The sequence below is a fragment of the Bombus bifarius genome, unplaced genomic scaffold (assembly GCF_011952205.1).
Source record: "Bombus bifarius isolate JDL3187 unplaced genomic scaffold, Bbif_JDL3187 scf7180000009200, whole genome shotgun sequence".
Lineage (NCBI taxonomy): Eukaryota > Metazoa > Arthropoda > Insecta > Hymenoptera > Apidae > Bombus > Bombus bifarius.
The window spans coordinates 1970423-1986054 of record NW_022884965.1 but is presented as its reverse complement, the minus strand read 5'-3'; the positions used below and the strand labels follow the sequence as shown (position 1 = coordinate 1986054).

The window sequence follows — 15632 nt, the reverse complement described above, 5'->3', positions numbered from 1 at the left end:
ATCCCCGCTCTGTCCTCGCGGCAGTCTGACGCCGGTCGCGCAGTCAGCATGGCTGGATTTTCTCGTAGTTTTTCGCCGGTTCTACCGAGCTAGGGACGAGCGCAGTCGGTCGTGTTCTCGCGTCGCGGTGGTGCATGCTGTCTGAGTGTCGTCGTCAGAACCATTTGAAACTAATCGCGAGGCCAAGTGTCTGTATACGCGTGCATTTCCGAGCGAGCGAAAGAGACGCCAGATACTCGAACCTAACCTCCAAAGACAAAGATGAGCCGAGACGTAACTCTGTTCGTTTCGTGGCCGCGGTGACGCAGAATCTCATCTCTTTTCGTATCGTTTATACTCTAAGCTTGTAATAATATCGAGACGAACTTGCTTAGTTGTGTTGTTGATCGTGCGCGTATTATATACCGTGATTCTCGTCGTGATCGCGCCTAAAGTGCGTCGCGTGACAGCCGTGTGTGCTCGTGCGTCTTGCAACGGAACGAGGACGGGACGCGTGGAAAGAACAGAAGGGAGCGGAAAACTACTATGCGCCCTGGCGTGAACATTTTGGTGACGTTCTTCCGTGTGAACATGTGAAAGAAACAGGTAAAGAGAGAAGAGGAAAGATAGTGAATCTGGGAAGAAAAGAAAGATCAGTGGGCGGCTTATAGGAAAAAGGACTTGACCATCCAGCAACGAATCTTGTCCCAACAACGAGGGAAACATTTCTTAGAAAGCTGTTTCGTTGAAGGTTACGTGTTCGTGTGTTTGGTTTGAAGTATCAACTCAGCCGCTCGCTTCTTGGAATCGACTGTTTTTCTTCACTGGTATATTGAAATGATCTATTGTTTATCTTCTATCCCTGTTAACTAACGAGAGCAAAAAATCAAAATAACTGTATCAATAGGAAATTTCCGTGTTGTCGCATGACTGAACGAAACTCATGTAGAGATGTCTCTACATGAAGCGTCTGGCCGTCGGCGTAATTCTCGCCTGGCAAAAAGAGACGAGAGCCATGTGTGTACGTCGGCTCGGCCAGAGTGTAAACAAGCGCGGTCCTTTTAAATGCCTACATATCGCGCTCCGTTGTTATCTGTCTGACGCAATTTCGTCCCGCTTTCCTCACTGAAATTTATTCCTGGAATTATGAATGCGTATAGTATCGAGCAGTTGGTAGCTAGTCCCCGCGATCGTTTGAATATTCCCGGGCTTAACTCTTCGCGGTTGCCATTCGACGTTTTGTTTCAAGTGGTTCATACACAATAAGCTATTTGCGACGCTTGATTATATAATACGTGTGTGCGTTTCAGTATCTTCGTTAGCTATATATTAGATTAATATATTCGCTACTGTTATCGCAAATGGTGTATCGATTGAGTTGTTTAAGCAATGCTACGTGCAAACAGAATAGTTGCATTTTGATTTTTGCGCGTTTCGATAAAATGATTTGAGAAAGTGTTTTCTATCCATTCACTATATAATGTGTTAGAACGAATATCATCGCTTAAGATTAAAACATTTTGATGGAAAAATTTTAACAGTTGATGATGTTGATTTGTAACATAAGCGACTATCTTCTACTTGTTCAAAGTGAGAAGAATCGAAAGACAAAATATCGAGCTGGCCAGAATTAATATTGATTAACTTTATAAGTTGGGAAGTAAAGAAAAATATGTCAAATCTTACAATTTTTTAATAATTTCCTTTGAATTTTTTGCAATAAATAGCTTATGGAGATTGAGAAATTTGCAAAAGGTAGGGTTAGTCAGTCTGATTTCTGAAAGGTTTAGATAATCCTGTAGAAAATACGTAATATCTTACGATATTTTATGTACAGTACAAAATGTTTTAATTGGATTTTTAAATCAAAATTTTTATTCCAAATGAGATGATATTATTATATTCAAAAAATATATTTCCATATTATATGATTCTCGTTCTAGAGGTACATTTTGACATACATATGTTACATTTAACCGTAGTATAACAAAATGTGCTACCGGAAAATCTAGTTAAGACACATTTACTTTAATTACGGAAAAATGTTAATCCATTTTCAAAATATCTGAATTAGTGAACGTAGTACATTCAGCTTCGGTTAATTAAATGGTACATATAGTTCTGAGCTGTTATTTTGCGTTTCTATTACGTAAAATTACGGTTATTTTCAACAGGAAACTTTCTTTATAGGAGAGCGCTCTAACTGATAACAATAATTTTAATCCTATCAAAAGTGTCTTTCTATGAAATGTATCTAATCGTAAATTATTTGTCTATCGCAAAAATGAAAGACGACTTAGAGAAGATTAGCAAAAATTACACTAATACTATTCACCAGATGTATATATATGTTATATTTAATATTTGAAGGTTTTAAACTTAGTATAATTTTTTCGCAAATGAAAAATAACTCCATATATGGAGTTTGTTCCTTTCTAATTAGAATAGGGAAACCTTGAAGACCGTAATGAGACACTTGTACATTACATGATCACATTACGTGCTTGGTATATACAATCGTTTACTTGGAGATGATGTCACGTGATGGCGGAACTAGCATGAAAAGTAATTGCATCTCGATGCACTGTCTCTTTAAAATTACGTACAGATAATGTGTAATACATATTCGACTGTTCGCAGAAAAATACGTCTGTGAAGAAACTGATAATGCCACGCATGTGTCGTATGGTCACGTGATTATCGTTGCCTTCTTCTAGATAGAACCTATCGGTCGAATTACGAAGTTACACGTAGTTCTCGTGCTCGTAGAATTCCTACATGTTGTTGAAACACGGAGATATGAAATATAAAACTCTTATAGACGAATAAGTAACATTTTTTGTTCATATTCAGATTGAAATTTCGTTTAACTATTTCAATTATATGTTTGGTATATGTTATGCCGTATATAGTGTATATGGCGTTCAATTATTATGTGGAAAATTGAAACAAACGTTCCGAGAGAAATGGAATCATGATAGCTATAACGAAATTTAAAATCGAAGTGTTTCATATTCAAATAATGAAATTTGTTATTCGTAGTAAAAGGCATTTCGCGATAACTTTTGCAGAGCTTATGAAATTGAAGATTTATTGAAGCAAAGATATGATTATACAGCAGTGATCATCTATTAAAAATACCTAGCGATATAAAGAGTAGATGATATTATATATGTGTGTTCGTTCAACCCATCAGTTTATCTGTGAATAATTATCATTCTCTTTCACGTTGGACCATATCTTTTCAGTGCATTAAAATACCTATATAAATTCCATTGCAATAATAAAAAAAAAGTTTCAGAAAGAATCACTTATCAAAGTAATCGATAACTTCCTGGTCATCGTTAATTTTTTTTTCAATTCGTGATGAAACTTTTGAACCTTATGTTTCTTGTTAATAAAATTCGAGATTCCCACTTTCACCCTAATTTCTATGTGCGAATTTCGTGTTTGATGGCTCCTTAAATACTTCCTGAATTCGAGCAGGCACAACTCGCGTTTCCTAGTCATTAAAGAAACTTGCACACATTAAATCCTGAAACTACCGGTTCGTTTTACCGCCCACTTGTTATACGCCTAGGCAATGAAAGACTAAAAACGTTTTCAAACATTCCAAGCATTCCGAGGAAAGAAAGCCGTGTGACATGGAAATTTAAAGTTTTATGGAAAATCGAATTCACCTGTTTCTTTTATCGCCCAGGGAATACGAAAACCTATTTCCACGTATTGTGGTAACCGTCCTCTTCCCTTTCTTGAAACTAAGAATACCATTCCAGAGACAAGAAAAATGTCCTGGATAACCTGTCCTTTAACTTCTGTGTAAGGTGCGATTTTTACTTTCAAACCAAAACAGTATAATCTCGTTATCTCTTTGCTCGTTATCTTTACATAAAGAACTAAATTACGTATTATAACGGTGCATCGGATGAGCTGTAGTTATTAAATCTCCGACCGATCTCTCGTGTTCGAACATCGTAGACCCATTAAAGGACGAGCTTCTTAAAAAACGAAGAGGAAAAAAAAAGGAAAAGTATACCGGAGCGATGTTCCACGTAACACGGTTCAATTGAACGTAATAACGCGATACTCGAGCCATTATCCGTTGGAAACACGGATATTAATTTCGTTATTAGACCCTCTGCCTGGCCTCTCTTTCTCTCGTTCTCTAGATTGTTGCTACGTTTTTAAAGCCAGGTGTTTTCTTCTCTTTCTTCTTTTCTTCTTTTGTTTTTGTTGCTGACCGAGATGTCCGTTCATTAAACGGGAAACGGTTGTACGGTGGCTGTTTCGTATTTTGCATAGAAAAGTAGGATGAGGAGGGGCCTTTGAACGTCAAGATTAAAGAGTTTTGTTGCATTCGTTGCTGAGACCCGTAATAGGTTCCATTTACGAGTGTCGCGAGACGCTGCGTTGCAACGCGAAAATGACAATCTGAATGCGAAATTAGGCGCACGACGCTTTAATGCGGGACACACGCTAAGTCTTTGGCTATGAAAGATGCATCAGAAGAAGCCAACGTAGAAAACTCCAGAGAGAGAGAGAGAGAGAGAGAGAGAGAGACAGACAGACAGACAGACAGACAGACAGACGGAGAGAGTATGTAGACGTAGAATATGTGCGCGAGTGGCGATCTTCTATTATGGAAGGAAAAATCGTGGAAAAATCGACGAGATGTTCGTGGAAGCTTCTTTGGCCTTTTGTTAGCTCGAGTGTGTCTGAGGAGCGTGTCGAAGTTTACGCTCAGGTTGCTAGTCGATTTTTGTTACGCTAGTCGTAGCTGGTCGCTGTGTGCTGCCTCGTCGAGACACACGACAATGCCGAAGTGTGTTTTCAGGTGTCGTTTGTTTAAGTTACACGGCTCTTAGCTGTTGATCTAACTGCGAGAAGGGAAGGTCTCTAGCGCCGACTGAAATTCTCGATAGTTTCACTGAGAACGGAGTCGTAAAAGCTTCAAGGACTCTAGTTTTCGAGCACTGTTCTCTTTTACTGGCGTTTCTTATCTGGGTAATGCGAGGCTTCATGGTTCAGACAGGCAAGATGCTATTCTTTTGATTTGAAACCGTGTTTTTTCTTGTACTGTCTCTTATACTAACAATTTATTTGATAATCGTTCTTTCTTCTCGAGCAGAGTTCATATGTACACTGAATAAACTTGTAGCATTGTAATAGGTTTTTTATTATATTGACTTAGACAGTCTTAGATGCATCATCAAACGTTCATATCGTAAAACAGATCACTTATGAAAAATGTGAGAAGTCAGGCTTTTCAGTTATCCTGAAACAATTCCCAAATTTGAGATTTTAAATGATTTGTCCTGTCAATACACTCGCACATTATCAAAATTGTAATTTTATTTCATTTTGAGATTAAAAGCAATTCTCCGCCAGCCTTTCGAATGTTCCAAAAATATTGATTCATCACACGATCAATTATACCATTAAATTTCTATAAACCTTCGTAAGTCACTCATTTCAAAAAGTTTTATTTCCCATTTCAACTTCATTGTATTGCGATACTTTCTCTTAGTCATCGAATAAAATACAAAAATCAGAAAATCAACTATAATGAACTTACCATATTCCTCTTGGTATTCCACTCTAAGGATTATGTTTAATCTATCTTTTTTCAAATTTGAGTAAATTACAGCCCATACTATTGTATCCTTCTGATCTCCGGTAAACGAAATACCCATCTAGGAAATGTTGAAGAATTAAATGATAAGATTCAAACGACACACAAGAACATCCTAAACGATCAAGTTGAACAAAGTGAAGCGTGACGGTGTGAAAGTCGATCGACGACTTCCTTATACGAGAACTTGGTTGGTTCGATGGGTATTCTCGGTGGTTAGGTCGGCTTTAAACAGCGTTCGCCTTTAATGCAACGCCGTACGAACCCTCCTCTTCGGGATCTACACTGCGGGGATGTAGTAAAAATTCCGCATCTGCGGGATAGTCCGCGAAGGGTAGGACAGAAAGGAAAGCGGATATAGTTGAAGGGAGAGAATACTAATAGTGAGGCGTGGAAGGGAACTCTAAGACACCGTTTGTAGTCTGGGAGGGACGTCTAGGCATGGTATTAAATCTATTTCCCTTCTGTATCCCAAGTAACGACACGAAGTCCCATCAAAGATTCAGTAGCTTTCGAATCAGCCCCAAAAGAGAGGATTGGTTTGAAACAAAATACGATGTAACATAGCCACCCTTGCGGTTAGGAAGCTTGTCCCGATTTATTTTCATGCATACAAAGTAGTTTATTAATAGCAATGTGTATCAATCCGATGTAAAATATTTCACACTCCGGGAGAAATTGGGTATTTTCTTTCAATTTAAGGACGGTCGTTACTAAGAGCTGACCGTTGTCTTGATACAGTATTTTAGTCTCAATTTTTCATTTCATAATTTCGTTTCATAATTTACGCATAAATAATCGTTTCATAATTTTTCCTTCACTAGTTTTTCTTCTACTGAAATTCTACAATTTTATAGAATTTAAAATATCGCGATAATGTTACGTGTCTGCTTTAAGGCGCGGAAAATTTTAATTCAAACATAATAATGTTGTTAATCATCTCATCGATACTTTAAGCCGTTTATAAATCTAGAAACGTGGAAATATTTCATTATCACAAAAAACCAACAACGAGTTTTTCCAATGACACGTTTAAAACGTCCATCCAGGGGATCTTCCAATATTTTTTTTTCGCATCGTTTTACAAGCATTTCACATCTTATTTGTTTACCGTTTCACGTTTTAATGAACCAACGAGAGCTGGTCGCTCGCTTCGTAGGATTTTCCTGGTAGCTACGGAAATTCGCGCTCGAATTGATACCGTTCGACTTGTTTTTGCACCGCGTTATCCAGTGCAGGTAACAAAAACAAGAGAACAGAGATGCGCCTATAAAACGAACTACGTGTGCGAAGTTTACCGTGGCAGAACGTCGTCCAGCTACGGAGATTCAATTTGACGAAACTGAAATTCTAGCCAACAGCAAAGACTGTTACAGTAGTCGGCAAGAAAAGAAAATATATCGAGGTTGGAGACGCCAAGGATACACTGAATCATGAAACACTCACCGTACAGAATCTTCATGATCGTATACTGTGTGCTATATAAAACATTTTGAAATTTTACTAGCACTGTAATGAGGCAACACAAGATATTTACGAAAAAAATTAATGTCTTAACATATTTTAAACATATAATATGTGTTAAGGATGAATATTAAATATTGAATATTGAATATTCCCATTGAATATTTAAGGTTCAAGAGTATCTGTACGACATATATACTTCCACTAGGTATCTTGTAATTTCTATGTACATTTTCAAAGTTGTTTTCAACGTTATCAATGCAATGATAATAGTCGGGTCTCGTTAAAGCGCTAATGAAATTTCACGTTTCTGTAACGCACGCAGTAGGCTCATAAAAGGTCATATAATAAGTGCTTGAATAGTCTCATGATCCTTTGTATTTGTTCATAGAAAGTCAGTCGGCATCGAATGTAGAATTTAAATGGAAAGCATGGTGGAATAATAAAGAGTTATGGGCTCGAATCGCTATTTACTCGAAGAATTAAAATTCTGTATCAATATGCTTCTGATGAAGCCGCAATACCGGCGAAATCAATTTCGAAATGGAAACCGTTTACGTTGGGAAGCTTCGAACGTCTTCGAAATGCAAATATACGATGGCTGTTCTAGAACGATGAGCACAAACTTATCTCCTTAATAGAAATCGAACGAAGAGTTTCAAAGAAACTACTTTATCGTGAGGCGATTTCCCTACTGGATTGTAAATACAAAAATTCATCGGTGCAGTCGATTAGATGATTGATTCTGTGTATATGTGGCTTGTTCTGAATCCATCGTAACGTAAATTAACTTTTCGCTATATTGAACTGTTCTTTTATAATGTTCCTATTAGTCGTTTAACTCTTCCATGTTCTCCGATCATCTTAGAATTTCTATATTCCTAGATGTATGATGTCTTAAGAAAGATCATAGCACGAAATTGAAAGTACAGAATTAATCTTAGGATAGTTAAGAATCTAAATGATTATAGTCCTTTCGTTTGTAAATGAACAAAATTTGTTGGAGATGACAACGTGAGTTCGCGCTCGCCATCCATATGCAGATGCGCTAGTTCCAATAAATAGTAACTAGAAGATAGTTCTAGATATAATCGATGGATTTAATCGATAGGTTTAAGATATTCTTTTGCTTTAACCTTGGTTCATGTAAGAAAGTCTAAAGGTTTTTCGGCTCAGAACGGTGTGATGAATAAAATAATAGCTATTGTCATCTTACCTCTAAATACAGAAATAACGACAAAATTTTTATTGAAACCATAATCCGTGGAATAAGTTTCACTGGATATAATAACACAAGGCATACATTATGCAGAAAATAGTATATACAGGGTGGTTAGTAACTGGTGGTACAAGCGGAAAGGGGATGATTCTACGCGAAAAAAGAAGTCGAAAATATAGAATAAAAATTTTTCGTTTGAGGCTTTGTTTTTGAGAAAATCGATTTTGAATTTTCGCTCGGTACGCGTGCACTTTGTCACGTCTCGTTATAACAGATCTCACTGTAGATTTAAAAAAAAATGTTTATTCTATATTTTCGACTTGTTTTTTCGTGTAGAACCACTCCTTTCCGCTTGTACCACCAGTTACCAACCACCCTGTATAATATATGTATAATTAATATTTGACCTAACAAGTACATCGTTCACCGAAATAGGAGCGAATAAACCATATAGCTCTGAATGTCTTTCTTTTATCGACGATAAACGATCGTTGACTTCCCTCGAATCCATCAAACGCGATCTATTAAAGCCATTACTTCGAATCATCCTACGCACCCAAACAGTCAGACTGCCCGACTCGAGAAAGCGAAAAGCAAGAAGCGTTTATTTCGCCTGGCCTAGTGACCAGTAAGCGAGCCTAGACGGCGGCGTTCTTAATGCGATATTCGTGCCAGCGTCACCGTGAATTACGTTCGACCCCGATAACCTCGTCCCGGTCGCATTCGTTCTCAATGAAAGACGACAGGCGAACGCTCGCGAGTTCCTCCAACTCTCTCGATAGTGGATCTTGGGGAGTTACGATTGATCGATCGCGAGTATCTCACTCTTTCGATCTTAACTCTGTACGAACAAGTGTCGTCGAATAAATGACATCGTGCCTTTATTTCAGCGAATTTATCGAAGATTTTGCCGATAAAAAGTAAAATATGAAGTTAAATGGTATGTAAAGGAAAATAGAATATACAATAGAATTAAAAATAGTAGATTAGATCATAAGTGATAAATAATTTTATTATCTTTATTATTATTCTACGTATATTTTATTTCTCAATGATTTGTAGCTTCTATCGTTACGCTATAAATTTTACTCATTGTGAATATTTATCTTTGTGGGAAGATACTTGCGTGACGAACTATAAGTACGTGTCATATTCTTGCTTCTTGCCCTGTATTCACTGCGTTTCGTCTTCGCTCTTAATGCTGTCTCGTTGTTAGTCTTGCTTCAATTGTGCTTAATTACATGCATGTCTCCTCTAGAGCTCGCATTTTATACGACTGAACGTATTTTATTGTCATTCATGGATAAGAAATACATGGATCAGAAGAAAAATAATTTTCAAAAGTTGCTCTTACCAAATATCATAATTTAAACACGAATACAGAAACTAAACAATATCGTTATGTATTATTATCTTCGAATGATGTGACTAAAATTATATTTCGCCTGGGACTCTACATTATGTAATTTCGTTCAAATGAAAAATATGTTATTACCATCAGATATTCCGGAAAAATTTGCACGAAACGCCGTATTTCCCCTACATTATTTCATTTTGTACAGAAAATATATTATTAAGCCGATAGGGTATGAATAAAATTTCCATAAAATACATTTTCACAACTTCGATATGCAATATTCTCCCAAATAGGAAATGTGTTATTGTAAGGTATTATCCAAATAACACGCATCAAATTTGCACGCAACACAACATTTTCCCTTGAACATCTATCTAATACTCAATATCTTTGGTACAGATTTCTTCCACATATTTCTCGTCTAAAATGCTTGATTGCTAGATAAACACAGTTAAAGATACACTCGTATGTAAAAGGGTTAATAACCACGTTCCAGGATCGCTGTTAGTCAGTGTCTCTCAGTTCGTCGTTGAGGCAACTTAGCGAATTTCATTATCGATGCCATCGAAAGGTTCGCCCCTTTGCGGCAAATTATCTCCCATTCACCATAGGGACTTGAATTCGACGGCACGCGTGTCATCGACTCAGACGTGTTTCGAGTTCCCCTTCGAGTTCCAGAAACGATGTTCTTTGTCATGATGCGTGCACCCCGCGTCTTTGTCGGCGAATCTCGTTTTCGGAGCTTTGCTCCGTGTTTAGAACCCATTTCCGAAGTTCTAGTTAGCTTATGGTCTTTATCACATAGAAACATATTATGAAATTTTGAAGAAGATTAGATTTTGAAATGAAGTGTTCGTAAATACTTTACTTGGCTTTGAGATGCTGTTTCTTAAATTAGAAATGTTAGATCTCTTTTTTTAGTTAGCTTAAAAACTGTTGTTTGTTTGAATTTGATTAATTAATGTTCAAAGTTGTTGACAGAAATCCATGTATTTTAGAAGCATGCGTTGGATATTTTATTGATTAACTTTTTCTTGCCGAGATGAAAACATGTAGTGTGTTTGCACTTGAGTAATTAACTCGACACTCGACTTATCGCTGACAGGAGAAGTATATTTATTGTCAAGCTACACTTTCTGTTACTTAGTTTCTTTGTAGTTAGATAAAAAAACTTTGCTATGTTTGAAATTGATTAATTGCTGCTTAACCCTTTAACAGTTTAGAACGTCTGGACGACGCCTGTTACATTACCAACTATGTATTCCCTGTTCTAAAACGTATCACTTAACGAGATCGAATATTTTGAGAAGTATTAAACCAAAATTAATATTTCTAAATCAATTTTAAAATATACATTGAATCAGCGGAAAAGTTCCTGCTGGATTCCAATGGATGTTGCTAAATTATTTTTCTGCAAGACGCATTTGTTGCATGTGCAAACATAGCGAATAAAAAGAGCCATATTCGATTCTTATCTCAACAGCAGATAGTATTTTGACAATTCTTATAATGTAAAAAAAAAAAAAAGATTTTGAAAATGTCACGCTCTAAGAATATAGCGGTGACAAGTGATGTAAAAAACATTCAGGACGTTTACCAAGACGCGCATCAATTCTTCGCACAATAAAAAACCTTCGCTGCAACTTCTTCAGTTGGAAATCGGAAATTATTTCGCAATAAATTAAGCACAACGTCATTGTGTATGAAAGAATGATTCCTTTCCGCAATTCATGAGCATGACACGACGCAAATGAATCTTTTCTTCGCTCATTTTCGGAATGCTTTTTTGCAATGCAAAAACTATCAACGCACAAAAGTCTGCTGTTGAAGCAACATCTAAGTATCGCTCTTTTTATCCGCTATAAAGCTTGCGCACGACAACAAATGCGACTCGCGGACAAATAATTGAGCGACGTCTATTGGAACCGGACACGAATTTTTGCACTGTGTCAATATTTGTGACTTTTAACTGGGTCATTGACGAATCAAGCGAAATTTCACCATTAAATTTTTACTTTTATTGTGAAAAGTCTCGAACATTTGACTTAACGAATATGTAATTGCATAAAATAAAAACGTTGATAGGTCTCGAATTTTTTGTTTTTTTTTTGTTAATCCTATAATAATAAACTATATCTATATAAATAACCTAGTCTGCCCAAACCGAGTATGCGGAAATATATTCTACATTATATTATTACATTATTGTGAATTATATTACTATTATATTAGCATTGCTAAATAGTACCTAAACTATGTATATATTGTATGTAACAGACGTTCTATTATTAGTTCAATTCAACAGTCAATTAAGATATCTCTAGTAGAAACTTCATAGTTAGTAAGAAATATGCTGCTTTCAAACCAACCACTGTGACTATCCCTCGGGTTCTTCAAACCAGTACTTAGATAGTAGAATATTCCCTTTTTTCTCTATTAACAACGAGCGTTCTTCGAAACACTCAGTATTGCGTTTCAACACAAGATTACAAAGAAACAAACCAGTGCACTTTCTTCTTAAGTCTTTCTTTATCTCAGCGAATCCATAGCCCAGTGTGCCAATAACTAGACGCTTTCAGCCTGTCGTAACACGCTCTTCGAACTTCTTCCTCAAGAGGAGCTTCGTTTCTTCTTCTCGTTTCGGTTTCTTCATCTCGGTTTTCCCTCGGTCCCTTCCATTTTTCTTTCTTGTTTTTTCCTTGCCTGGCAGGACGGCTCTTCCTTTCACGGTCATCTTCGTGCCCGAAAGTTTCCGGCGGCGTGATACGAAAAGTTTGAATGGTTTTCTTTGGGCGGACCATCTTTGCCACGCGTCGTTTTATCCGCTACATGCAAATTTTCAGCGTTGCTCGCGCGTCTCAGCTTGGAATTCGCCAGCCACTTTTGACCCTCGAGCACGAGATTCCACCAGAAGTAATCGAGTCCTTCGCTTCTATCTTCTTAAGCGAGTTCATTCTCTTTCTCCAGTCTGAATTTCCTTCATTGACTTCTTTGTGTTCATCGTGCTATTTTGTAAACTGATCCGTTTCACGCTGCGAAAAATAGCTTATGCAAATGCAGAGAAGAATGGAGATTAGTTGCACTTTGTTCTCGTTCTATTAGACGAAAGTGATTTTCTAATTAACTTTGCTGAGTCGTGGATTAAGTTCCTTTTAGAAGTTCTCTGAGAACGGCGCTCGTTAGGTTACGATTTTATGAGGAAACTTTCGAAATTCTTGTTTGCTTCTTGATAAGATCCTTGTTGAAACTCTTAGTTTACTAGCGCACAATCATCGTATTTATTTCATTTATTCAGATCTGTTAGGAAACTTGTACTTGTATATTGAAAATGTGAAACAAACTGGCACGCTTTATCTACTATTCTTAACAAACTGATATTTCGATTATTCTAATCAAAGTATGCGGACACTCGCTCAAAATACACGAACCATCGATGTTAATCCTTCTTTTGAAATCCTAGAATCACGACTCTGTCCTTTTTCAAACATTTCATTATTTCGATTAACCTGATAAAAATACGCGTACATTTGTTAGTAATATGGCTAGAAATTAATGACTTTTCTCGTAACCTTCGAGTCACCACTGCTTTTTATCATACGTTCCACTACTTCAACCACGCTAATAAAAAATACGTGTACACTCGCTAACACTATATAAATCACTGCTACTAATTCTTCCTTTGGAACTTTGAAACCTTTACACTTCCATATTCCTCGTGTAAAACTTTGGAGTCATATCCTGCGCCATCAATTATATCCTTCGCCATAAGGTGTTACGAGGAAACAGGAAAGTTTCCAGCGGTTCCAATCGCCAACTCGATCTTGACGGTGTTGGAGCATTGCACTGATTTATCTTTCTTCCCGATATTCCCAGTACAGTGGGTCTCTTTCTCTAGCGACTTTGATCAACGACGTGTTACAAAGCGTACATTAGTTAATGAGCGTAATCAGCTTAATAAGAATCGTACGTTTGCATCTCTGACGCGGATCCCGAGGCGGTATATTACCTCTGCCGATGTAATCGCGTTAACTAATGTGTGCCAGCGAAAGAGAGCCAGCTCAAAGAAGATGCACGAGTAGCCATTCCGTTTCTGCAGCTGCCGCATTTTGTCTAATGGACCTCCGCTTTGAGCCCTGACGTTTCTGTCATCGAGCGTATTTTTCAACCCGTGTTCTCCACCTACTTTGTGTCTACGTGAAATGTGTCTCTAACAAAAAAGTGAAAAAAGATCGAAAGAGAAAGAGAGAGAAAGTAGAGGGGGGGGGGGAACAAGGTAGCAGAGTCTTGGAAGTTTCCTGAAAATAGGAGAGAAGTTTAGCAGCTGGAATCTTTCGAAACTCTAATACTTAACCTTAAAATAAAGTTAATGCAGTGCGACTTGGAAGTCATGTAGTCTTTTATACTTGGAACGTTGTATTTTATCTGTTTGCCTCTGTATTATTGTATAGTATTAGTATATCATTATATGCATTGTATTATATCAAACGATTTGTTTCTAATAATTATTAAAAATTTTGAAGCTTTAAATAAAAAAATAGTACACTGACTGTAATAATTTTGTCCCCTTAACTGGGCCGGATCATAGTTGGAAGATTCCCCAGTCATAGAGTTAGGAATGAATAATATAAAAATTCAGTTGTGTTTGTCCTAGTCCTTGCATCCTTGTAATTTTTCTCCAACTAAAGAAATTTCAGTATTCAAGGCATTCAATTGACGAATTAACTCATTTTCGATTAAAAGCAGTGAACAAAAGCAGACTAGGGATATTTATGCATTTATGGAAAATTTATACGTATAGAATAGCAGATATGAATATGCAAAGAATACGCAAGCATTTATGAAATATTTAAATATCCTACCTTTTTACTCGTAAGTTCGTAAAAATATAAAGTTGCAAAAATATTCATAATCTCGCAATGAATTTCGTTCACTGTTACTTCTAAAAAAGTTGAATCTTCTAATCAATTATATCGTACGAGGCAATGAATAATCGAAAAAGGAATCGCGAAAGTGTATGCAAAAAGCGAATAGACTCGCGACGCCAATTAAGTAGTCATAAAACGTGTTAATTATGAACAATGAGATATAATGATACGCATTGAATTGATTTGCAGCTAGCTTTTCTTTGTCAGTGAATTAAAATCATCGTGAAACTACGACTACCGTCTCATCACGTTTTCGTCGTTCTCGCATAATTGAAGAATTATGGTTACGTAAATGCTTTTTTATCGTTTCGTTAAGATCAATCTTCTCGTATATCAGACACAGTACAGTATTCTGCAAAAATTATAATCTATCGTCTTTCGCCGTCTAAAGCGATCGAAGATTTTGTAATAAAATAGAATTTCGATACAAAGTGATATTAAAAGAATGAGAGACAGAGATTATTTGATTGGAGAAGAGATCGCGTAAAAGAGATAAATTATTTTCTTGAAATATACATGAAGAATGAAACGATAGAAATTACACGAATGTATTAAAAATTTATTCGACAGCATTTTCGTCTTTTTTTCGATGTCTTTTTATATTATGTATTACGACAAATAAGTACACCCAATAATAATTAGTTTAAACATGACGAAGAATACAAATGATAAAATAAGAATTTTTAAATTTATTATATTCTCTAAATATCCAAAATCTCTTCGAAATACCGTAGTGCCGACTTCGATAATTTTCTATTGATTCCAAAACATGAAACACACTGTATCTCTCGAACCATGAATCCTCTCTAACGATCTGCCCTCAAGAAGAAAGATGCTAGGGACGATTTCAGATTCTCAATTCTTCGAAACTGGCACAGGTTACGAAGCGTGTAATCTCGATCGTACGTTTTCCTTCCATCGATCACAAAAGGTTCGTTCGCGTGTGAGTCACAGAAAGACACTTAATTCGAAAGGCAGCCGATGAAGTATCGAAGTTGTATCCCGCCAGTTCGATTTGACCCTTTTGAGACGCTTATTCGGCCCGATAGGCTCGTG

The 15632-nt window shown here is 36.7% G+C and overlaps 1 protein-coding gene across 3 annotated transcripts in view; it reads left to right on the top strand.

Moving 5' to 3' along the window:
- Positions 1-15632, top strand: part of LOC117214510 (bifunctional heparan sulfate N-deacetylase/N-sulfotransferase) — a 366996-nt gene that overhangs the window by 206047 nt on the left and 145317 nt on the right. The window contains exon 1 of one of the 3 annotated variants that reach the window (XM_033460674.1): positions 9-806. The exons of the other annotated variants lie outside the window; for them this stretch is intronic. The gene's annotated coding sequence lies outside the window, so the exon portion shown is untranslated. Of the gene's footprint in view, positions 1-8; positions 807-15632 lie in introns of those variants that run through there. 3 annotated transcript variants of the gene reach the window in all.